The following is a 10,842-nucleotide window of genomic DNA, read 5'->3' on the forward strand; positions in this document are numbered from 1 at the left end:
GGCTCGCGGCTCTCAGCATCACCCACACTCAGCAAAGCTACCAAGCCAACAAATCACAGAGCTTGCAGTATGTGTCGTTGCGGCGTGTAGTTAAATTTTTTGAGAGGTGTGGGGGTCAGCGTTGGCATCAGCCACGGCGAGGTCTAGGCGCCCGCACGAAGACTGTGCTGGACCAGATGCGTGCGCTTATCGATGCAGAAGTATAAATCAGCATGAGTCAGAGTGATAACAGAGTTTAGGGTCTAAATGCAGTTGCTTAGGCAGGCAATGGTCAAACAGAAACAATATCATGAGTGTCATCCAATAGCATTGTTGTGGTCATAGGCAGAGGTCGGTGCAGGTAGAAGACAGGATAAATAAAGAAACAAGGCAAGGATCTAAAGGCATGGTAAGACTAGACAAAGAAAACGCTTACCAATGTTAAAGTTAAACACAACAAGACTCAGCAATGAGTGTGAGAGGTGAATTTCTAGTCCATGTAATCAGTCTATGATTCATTTCCATTTTATGTGTTTGTGCAATCAGGGAGAGAACTGGTGTGTGTGTGTGCGCGTGCGTACCTGCGTGCATGCGTGCGTGCGTGTGTGTGTGTGTTTGTGAGAGGTGCATGATGGGATTTGAAGTCCAGTTCCATGCCAGATTTGAGATTGTGAACTCTCAGTGGTAACAAATGTTTTATGAATACAGGCGCTATGGGGACTATCAGTCTCAAAAATAATACAGTTACAAAATAAAATTCATACATGCACATCTCAGTTCACATTTACAAAATCCAAATAGTAAATTTAAAACACATTTCATAAATACAACACACAATTTGTGAATTCAGAAGTAAATAGATATTTTCATCAAATTAATGCGATTTGTCCATACTTTTAGGGTGCTTTCACACTTGGTTCATTTGCCTGGACCGTACCCAAGTTCGATTGTCTCCCCCTGCCACCTCCTCGGTTGGTTTGTGTTCACACTGTCTTTTTTCCTTCTGAACCCCGGTAAGCTTGCGTCATCAAGCTGCTGTTTTGTTTACGGCCGTTGCTAGGTGACGGTCACGAAAGCAAGCGCCAAAATGGAAAGACTTCAGCACATGGGGGGCATTCAGCTTTTACTCAAGCTTTTGGTTTCAGACATACAGAAAGCGACTCGCGTCCATCTGCCGCAAAAATATTATAAACATTCAGAACATCACACAGTGTCTGCAGAAGCTGTTTTTGGAGGAGACAAGCAGACATCACTGTGTATCACTGTGTTTGCCCTATCTCAGTCCTGCGCGTGTCATCAAGGTACGAAACGTGACACACATAAACAAGAACGAACGTTATGAAAATGATAGTTTGTTGTACAGTTGGCGGTTCACTTCCGTGATTTGGTACAATTGCATTCACATCAGAAGTAAACCGTACCAGAGTTCGCATGAACCGGACTCTGGTACGGTTCACAGGTGCGCACCCGAGTTCAGAAGACACGTTCACACTAGCTAAACGTACCGTACTATGACGTCAAACGAACCTGGGTGCGGACCAAAAGTGCTAGTGTGAAAGCACCCTGAATCGTGTTTTAAACTTACAAATTGCATTTGAGTATTTTTGAATCATGTTTTGAATCTACGAATTTGATTTGTTTACTTTTAAATCGTGTTTTAAATCTACGAATTTGATTAGCATATTTTTAAATCGTGTTTTGAATTTACAAAATGGATTTGCTCTTTTATGAATCGTGTTTTCAATTTATGAATTGGATTTGTTTTTTATGAATCGTGTTTTGAATTTACAAATTGGATTTGCTTATTTATGAATCGTGTTTTCAATTTACAAATTGGATTTGCTAATTTATGAATCATGTTTTGAATTTACGAACTGGATTTGTGTATTTTTGAATCGCGTTTTGAATTTATGAATTAGATTGTGTATATTTTCAAACATGTTTTGAATTTACAAAAATTATTTGTGTATTTTTAAAAGGTGTGTTGAATTAACGATTTGGATTTATGTATTTACGAATTGTGTTTTTATCCTACAGACTGGATTTTGTAAATATGTATTTTGTTGTGAATTTATGAATTATATTTTGATCTGGCTCCATACAGGCCCTGGCCCATAATGTGTGGCATGTTCCATCAAAGTTTTATGAACTAATTTTGAAAGGAGCACATTGAGATGTTTTGAAGAGGCTAATTCATCATAAACAATCATTCACTCATACAGTACAATCAGCGCAGGACCAAACTCCTATAAATAATCAAACATGTCCTACTCCAAACATTTCTTCACCATCCCTTTAAACCCGATTCCTACTTAAATTGGAGCATGGACATTTTATGAGGCCAGGCTAGACAGACCCCCATCTCTCTCTCCTGACAAGTGAAATAATACCATTTAGGGTGTCTTTCAGAGTCCTCTCTTCAGACAGCATGGTAATTACTCATACTCCTTATTCTAAATCATAACTCATGAAATAATGAATGCCTGACCAAGGGTTACATTTCAAACACTGCAAAAGTCTCAGAAACAACAGAGTGACAAAAGCAGTGAAAAGTTTGAGCAACACAACATTTCTTGTCTCACTTTAAGCAGTTCTCAAAATGAGCACAGACTTAATGAAAATCCCTGTACTAATCAGAAGAGGGCACTATGAGACTTCAGTATGTTTGTGCCATTAATGCGAAAGCCTTTTATATCACCACAGAGCACATTCTAGTTCTTCAAAGGCTACATATTATGAAAAATCCTTCATGTTTTGTGAACTATTTTTCATTACAATTTAAATTCTATTGCAAAACAGTGCATATAAGCACTCCGGGCCTCAGACAGACAGCGTCCCTTCCCGGCGCCTGCAAGCGTTTGTCCATTCTCTTTGTGTTGGGCAACAGACCGCTCTCTTTATGAGCTCTGCCTGTCCTCCAGTTTCCATGGATACTTCAGCTCTGACTCCAGCAGAAGTGAGTGGGCTCAGTATGTTTGAGACATAATTAATGACAATGGATTACAGTCAGCGAGCACCCTGAGCTCCTGCAAAAAAAAAATAAAAAAAAAAAATGAAGAAGCTTAACCTCACATACACTATAATTAGTGTTCATGAAAGAGGACTAAACATAAAACATAGACTGACGGTTGGAGCTGAATTGTGCCATGCCTTCAGTCAGAGGTGATATGGTGATGTGTGTATGTGCCGGTTTGCACGTTCTGGGTATTGGGAGAAGTGTGACTGCGACACGCGTGGGTGTAAAATAGCATTAGAAAGTCATGCTCGGGAGCTCGGATGTTTCAGAGTGTAACCGAGAGTGGAGGTGAAACATGAATTTTAGTTTGGTGGTGACAGCGTATGTTGTGTTAAGAAACATGATTGGATTTGCTAGTCGCCAGATTGAGTCTTGTTGATAAGTCCCAAAAAGTCAACGTCAAGTCAATCAGAAATGGAAATTTCTTGAACCTCAAAATTATTTTCAAAACGATGAAACGAAAATGCAGGCACCTTGATGTCAAATTGAATGTCAAAAACACATACAAAAATAATCAAATCAATTGTTGTCATTAGTACGGTGGCAGAAAGCTTAATGTGCTGCAATTAAAAAAAACAAAGAGCAAGTACAAAAAACATCAACTTCAAAAAAGATCTTCATCCGTTTGACAGCACACATGCTGTCACAATGCATAGACATTTAAAAGAAAAACCTGCTGCATTTTCTCACAATGCAAACAAATTAAAACGTGCTGCATTTTCACACAATGCAAACAAATTACAAAAACGCACTGGATTTCTTGCAACACTTTCGAATCTAGGTTATAGTTATGGAACAAACTCACATTTCAAAGATCACCTTCAACTTTAATGAGCAGTTACGGCACAGCGGCGACCGACACATTTTTTTGGTCACCGTAAGCATTTCTGATCCGTTGCGATGTTGATGCATTGTGAGGAAATGTAGCACATTTTATTCATTTGTTTGCACTGTGAGAATGCAGTGCATTTAATTCAATTGTTTATGTTGTAGGAAAATGCAGCATGTTTTATTAATTTGTTTACGTTACGAGAAAATGCAGAGCATTTTATCAATTTGTGAGAAAATGCAGCACGTTTTATTATTTTGTTTGCAATGTGAGAATATGCAATTTGTTTTCATAATTTGTTTACGTTGTAATAAAATGCAGCACGTTTTTTATTTTGCTTATGTTGTGAGAAAATGCAGAATGTTTTATTAATTTGTTTACGTTGTAAGAAAATGCAGCACGTTTTATTATTTTGTTTGCAGTGTGAGAAAATGCAGCATGTTTTAATAATTTGTTTACGTTGTAATAAAATGCAGCACGTTTTTTATTTTGCTTATGTTGTGAGAAAATGCAGAATGTTTTATTAATTTGTTTATGTTGTAAGAAAATGCAGCACGTTTTATTATTTTGTTTGCGGTGTGAGAAAATGCAGCGCGTTTTATTAATTTGTTTACGTTGTGAGAAAATGCAGCATTTTTTATTAATTTGTTTGCTTTGTGAGAAAATGCAGCGTGTTTTAGCAATTTGTGTTGTGAGAAAATGCAACATATTTTATTCATTTGTTTGCGTTGTGAGAAAATGCAGCACATTTGAATAATTAAATACATTGTGAGAAAATGTAGAGCGTTTTATTAATTTACTTGCGTTGTGAGAAAATGTAGCACATTTTATTAATTTGTTTACATTGTGAGAAAATGCAGCACGTTTTATTATTTTGTTTGCGATGTGAGATAATGCAGCATGTTTTATTAATTTGTTTACGTTGTGAGAAAATGCAGCCTGTCTTAGCAATTTGTTTGCGTTGTGAGAAAATGCAGCGCGTTTTATTCATTTGTTTATGTTGCAAGAAAATGTAGAGCGTTTCATAAATTTTCTTGCGTTGTGAGAAAATGCAGCACATTTTAATAATTTGTTTTCGTTGAGAGGAAATGTAGAGCGTTTATTAATTAACTTGCGTTGTAAGAAAATGTAGCACATTTTATTAATTTGTTTACTTGTGAGAAAATGCAACATGTTTCATTCATTTGTTTACGTTTTGAGAAAATGCAGCATGTTTTTTTTATTTGTTTGCGTTGTGAGAAAATGTAGCACATTTTATTAATTTGTTTACTTGTGAGAAAATGCAGCACGTTTAATTATTTTGTTTGCGATGTGAGATAATGCAGCATGTTTTATTAATTTGTTTGCGTTGTGAGAAAATGTAGCACATTTTATTAATTTGTTTGCGTTTTGAGAAAATGCAGTGCATTTTATTCATTTCTTTGCGTTGTGAGAAAGTCCAGCATGTTTTATTCACTTGTTTGTGTTGTGAGAAAATGCAGCACGTTTAATTATTTTGTTTGCGATGTGAGATAATGCAGCATGTTTTATTAATTTGTTTGCGTTGTGAGAAAATGTAGCACATTTTATTAATTTGTTTGCGTTTTGAGAAAATGCAGTGCATTTTATTCATTTCTTTGCGTTGTGGGAAAGTCCAGCATGTTTTATTCACTTGTTTGTGTTGTGAGAAAATGCAGTGCGTTTTATTAATTTGTTGGCATTGTGAGAAAATGAAGCATGTTTTAATAAATCTGTTTGCGTTGTGAGGATTTGCACACAACTTTTCTTAATTAGTTGGTGTTTTTTGAAATCGCATGTGTTTTTTTTTTGTTTTTGTTTTTTGCTGCTCGCTAATTTCTCTCAGGCATCTTACAATTTACTACTATCAGGTCAAAATGACATCTAACTTTGACATGAAAAACCATGAGAAAAACTGACCTGTACCTTAGATGGTTGTAATGAAATCAATGTGTGCATTTTTAATTTATATATATATAAAATAGTGAAATACTCAGCATATATACTCCCATGATATTTGATGTGAAAACAACACAAAAATAATATATATATAATATATAATATATATATATATATATATATATATATATATATATATATATGGGATGTTTTGAAATATCATGGATGTATATATTTCACTGCAGTTCACTGTTTCGTATATATAAATTCAGACTATTGTGGCTGGGGTCAAAATGAACATTTTCACTTAAACACTTGATGTCTGTACTATTATGTTTTTTTTTACACAAGATGTTTAGGTCTATTGGTAAGATAAGTAGTTTTAGCAGTAGTTTTAGCTTTAGCAGTCTTTGGTGCATTATATGCCAATGTTGATTGCTCAAAAATGAGAAAAAGGCCATTGTTCTCTCCCACCCTATAATATACCTTCTTATTGTTCTCCTTATATCAAAATCCTAAATTTGTATTAATTTCAGAGAATTTGTTTGTGTTTTACTGGTTTTATAAATTTTTTTTAAATCTGATTAAATCAAATTTTATGAAAATTATGTACGATTTTATTGTATTATATTATATTATATTATATTATATTATATTATATTATATTATATTATATTATATTATATTATATTATATTATATTATATTATATTATTCATTCATTAATTTTCTTGTCGGCTTGTCATTTTATTAATCCGGGGTTGCCACAGTGGAATGAGCCACCAACTTACCCAGCAAGTTTTTACGCAACGGATGCCCTTTTAGCCGCATCTTATCTCTGGGAAAAATCCAAAAAACACATACACTAAGGACAATTTAGCCTATCCAATTCACCTGTACCGCATGTCTTTGTACTGGGGGAAACCAGAGCACCCGGAGCAAACCCCCATAAACGCAGGGAGAACATGCAAATTTTACACAAAAACGAGCCGAGGCTCAAACCAGCGACCTTCTTGCTGTGAAGCGACAGCACTACCTACTGCGCCACTGCTTCACCCCCTATATTATATTATATTTAATACTTAGCGTTATATTTAAGACTGAATGATTTTACAGTCTTAAGAACAGTTCATGAAAAGAACGTAAAGTTATATCAAGAAATGTTTAATATTTGTGTTGCAGACTTGTAAACTTTTTATTTAATTTATTTTTTGTACATTTCATTATATTTTTAGTTTTTAAAAGACAATTTTTTTATATTTATATGCAAAATGACTCACATTTGTTTTTTGACAAAGAAAATTATTGAACAGTGTATTCACAAAATCACAAAGAAATTCCTATATGTAGAACTGAATCATATAGCACTTAAAATTTAAGATACCAAAAGAAAAGTTTGTGATCTGCGCAAATAACTGTGTTTGTTAACTACTCAACAATTATGACTGAAATACTTTACAGCATATTACAATATAGTTAGCAAATTATATATATATATATATATATATATATATATATATATATATATATATATATATATATATATATATATATATATATATATTCTACAAAGAATAAACTAATCCTGGAGAAAATATAAATATCTTACATATAAAAATATGTAAGCAGATGTAAAAAGAGAATATAAAACTTATGTGTGTGAGAGAAAATAGAATTAATAAAATTTAGATGGACACATTTAGCTGACTTTTAATAGTTCAAACTGTTCAGTTACCAAACTGGTTTAAATCTGAAGCTGTTGTTGACACTTAAATAAAAGAAGATGAGGAAACATTGTGAAACAGATCTGAAATACTATTTCTGTGAGCCCGTGAATACCGAGTATGTTTACACTGTAAGCCAAACCCACAGAGAGAGCAGACTAGAGTTTTTTTTTTTTTTTTGTAATGTAATGTAATGAAATGCATTGAGGTCAGACCCGCCCTCGTCTTGCCTCTGGGACTCCCAGAGCACAATGCTTTCCAGGTCAACAGGAACCAAAACCAGTAGTCAGTAAAACACCATGACAGCATGTCTTTTACAGCGAGGCATTTAAAAAATTCATAAAAGAGTAACTGACAGCTTTAGTTTTCAGCACTTTGTGGGTTCTCCTGAATTAAATTTAAATCTGTCCCGTTGCGACACACTGAGTGTCATTCATGGAACATGGGCAGAACAAATATTAGTGTAAATTGTTCATAATGTTTTTCTGAAGTAGGCCGGGATTTTTGGATTGATGAGAGCATTCATATTTTACAAATAGTAGTTGATACGAAAGCAATGTATCCCAATATACATTTCTGGAGAGCGCCAAATATATCCCAGGAGGAACGCTTTTTTTTTTGTTGCAGTTTTTGTATTCATGAATCCACCAGAGGGCACTGTGTACGCTTTTTGAGATCTCAAATTTCTCTCCGATTGCAATTCACGCCTGCTGTTCTCAAGTAATTCCACATGTGGCCGCTGTCGAATGACTGACTGACCGATGCTCTCTCTTTCCTATACCCAACCAATAGTGTTTTCACAAGCACTGATTAAACAGCGGCCACACACTTCCCCAAACGACAGTGTTTTGGATAGCAATCAAGAAAAAGAAAAGCCCTTGCGGCTGCCTGATTTTTTTTTTACCATGTTTTCAGATATTACCACATTCTCACTCTGTTATTTACTTGTTTATTTTATTTTTTTGGTTTCTGTTTTTGTCTTACCTGCATTCTGGAATCGTTCTTCACCAGACTCGAACCCCGTCGCCATGGTTAACTCCTATAACATGGTTGTGTGCTACGTCTCCTTTTTTAAAATTGTAAAATTTTGTATGACGAATTAGCCACTAAACTGACAAAATGTAAAATACTTATGTTTCCTCATGAAATCAGGCTTAAATGTCAAAAGATGGAATTTAAACTTACATTGGAAGCATTTAACATTGAATAAAGCACATAATCTGTACCTGAGGTAATGTTTTTCATAGAAGTATATAGGTTGTTGTTCTGCTGTGACGTCACAAAACGGTTTTTAAAATAGAAATTCAGCGCATCGCTCTTACAGAGTAGGTTAAGACAAAAACACCTTTTAGCATGAAAAACATACTGCGGTGCCTTGTCACATGTAGTTAGGACATGGTGTTAGGCCAGGGATGGGCAAACTTGATCCTCGAGGGCCGGTGTCCCTGCAGAGTTTTGTTCCAACACTAGTCAAACACACCTGAACAAACTAATCAGTGTCTTCAAGATCACTTGAACTCTATAGGGCGAGTTTGAGCCACTTGTACATCCCGGAAGTGTTCAGGAAACGCAAAAAAGCAGCGAAGAAACTCGACACAGAGTAAGATTTACACCTCACTGCCAACTAGTGTTTCGGAAGTGTTAATGCAGACCAACAGAGACAGCACGCAGAAGTATAAATGCACAGCCACGCGCGTTGCATGCGCTGTGGGTTACGCCGGTCACTTGACGCAGAAGTATAAATCAGGCTTTAGTGTGGGTTTCCTCCGGGTGCTCCGATTCTCCCTACAGTCCAAATACATGTGGTATAGGTGAACTGAATAAGCTAAATTGGCCATAGTGCATGTGTGTGAACTAGTGTGTATGGTTGTTTCACATTGGCGGTTCATACCGCTGTGGCGACTCCTGATTAATAAAGGGACTAAGTCGAAAAGAATGTGTTGCCATGGAGACAGCCCCATGTGCTGATCAGCAACAGTTGAAGCCCTTCAGGAGAGGGGAAAATAAGCAGCGACAGAGGAAGAAACTTTTCTCTCTTCTCTCAAGCATGTCTGCCAAAAGCACAGGTTAGTCTAGACTCCATCCAGCCATTTATTATTAGACTTTTCTTTCTATAAGCTCTATGCTTAATTGAAGACTTAGCAAATTATTACAGCTCAGATAAATCATTTGTTTTATTTGATGTGTACTTAGTGGGTTAATGTACATTTAGCTGGTTCGAGCCTCGGCTCAGTTGGCGTTTCTGTGTGGAGTTTGCATGTTCTCCCTGCGTTCGTGTGGGTTGTCTCCGGGTGCTCCGGTTTCCCCCACAGTCCAAAGACATACGGTACAGGGGAATTGGGTAGGCTAAACTGTCCGTAGTGTATGAGTGTGTGTGTGTGAATGAGTGTATGTGGATGTTTCCCAGAGATGGGTTGCAGCTGGAAGGGCATCCGCTGTGTAAAACAAAAACTTGCTGGATAAGTTGGCGGTTCATTCCGCTGTGGCGAAGCCGGATTAATAAAGGGACTAAGCCGACAAGAAAATTAATGATTGAATGAATGTACATTTAGCCTGTTGTTTTTTAAAAATAAAGTTCTTTTGTCTTTTACATTATCTTTCTGCTGCAAGAACAACTGGCTGGATGTACATTATCACTTATATACAGCCAAGCTTGTAATTATTCATATGGCTGGGGTAAAAGTTCCTTGACAAGGGCCTTACAAGTCTAAAAAAAATGTGATACTCTTTATGTGTTACTGCATACCTGCTAACATTTGTCTCTGAGACTGGGAGGTAGGCGGTGTTCGGCGTTAGGTCTCTGAGAACAGGGAGAAGTAACTGTACTGTGGTGTTTGCAACTGTATTATGCACCAAGTTTTGGGCAGCCGCTGCAATTTGATACTGTACCAAAGTTGGCGACCCGGGGGAGTTACAGACAAATGGGATGCTTGCGTGAGATTGGTCTGAAATACAGGAGACTCTCAGAAAAAACGGGAGTGTTGGCAAGTATGCCTTACTGTCTTGGATTAATTCAACAAAAAGTGTCTCAGCTGTAAACAAAAACAAAACTGTGCCATCAAAATGATCAAGCACCACCAGCTGGACACTTTTTAAAAGAGCTGCTGCCGATTTGAAGCTGGCTTAAAATGCCAGACACACATTAATTCATTATTTTGCATTTACAAAATATACTGGAGCTAAAACCTAAACTTTGTGTCAGGGTGCATTTCTGTGAAGAGTTTGCATGTTCTCCCAATGTTCTCCCTCTTTCCACCATGTGGTTCAGTTTCCAACACAGTTCAAAGACATGCTCCATAGGTGAATAGAAGAAACTAAATTGTCTGAGGTGTGTAAATGTGTGAGTGTCTGGGTGTTTCCCAGCACTGTTTTTTTTTTTTTTTTTAATTTTGAAACAGT

This window comes from Danio rerio, chromosome 20 (genome assembly GCF_052040795.2).
Source record: "Danio rerio strain M-AB ecotype USA chromosome 20, GRCz13ab, whole genome shotgun sequence".
Taxonomy (NCBI): domain Eukaryota; kingdom Metazoa; phylum Chordata; class Actinopteri; order Cypriniformes; family Danionidae; genus Danio; species Danio rerio.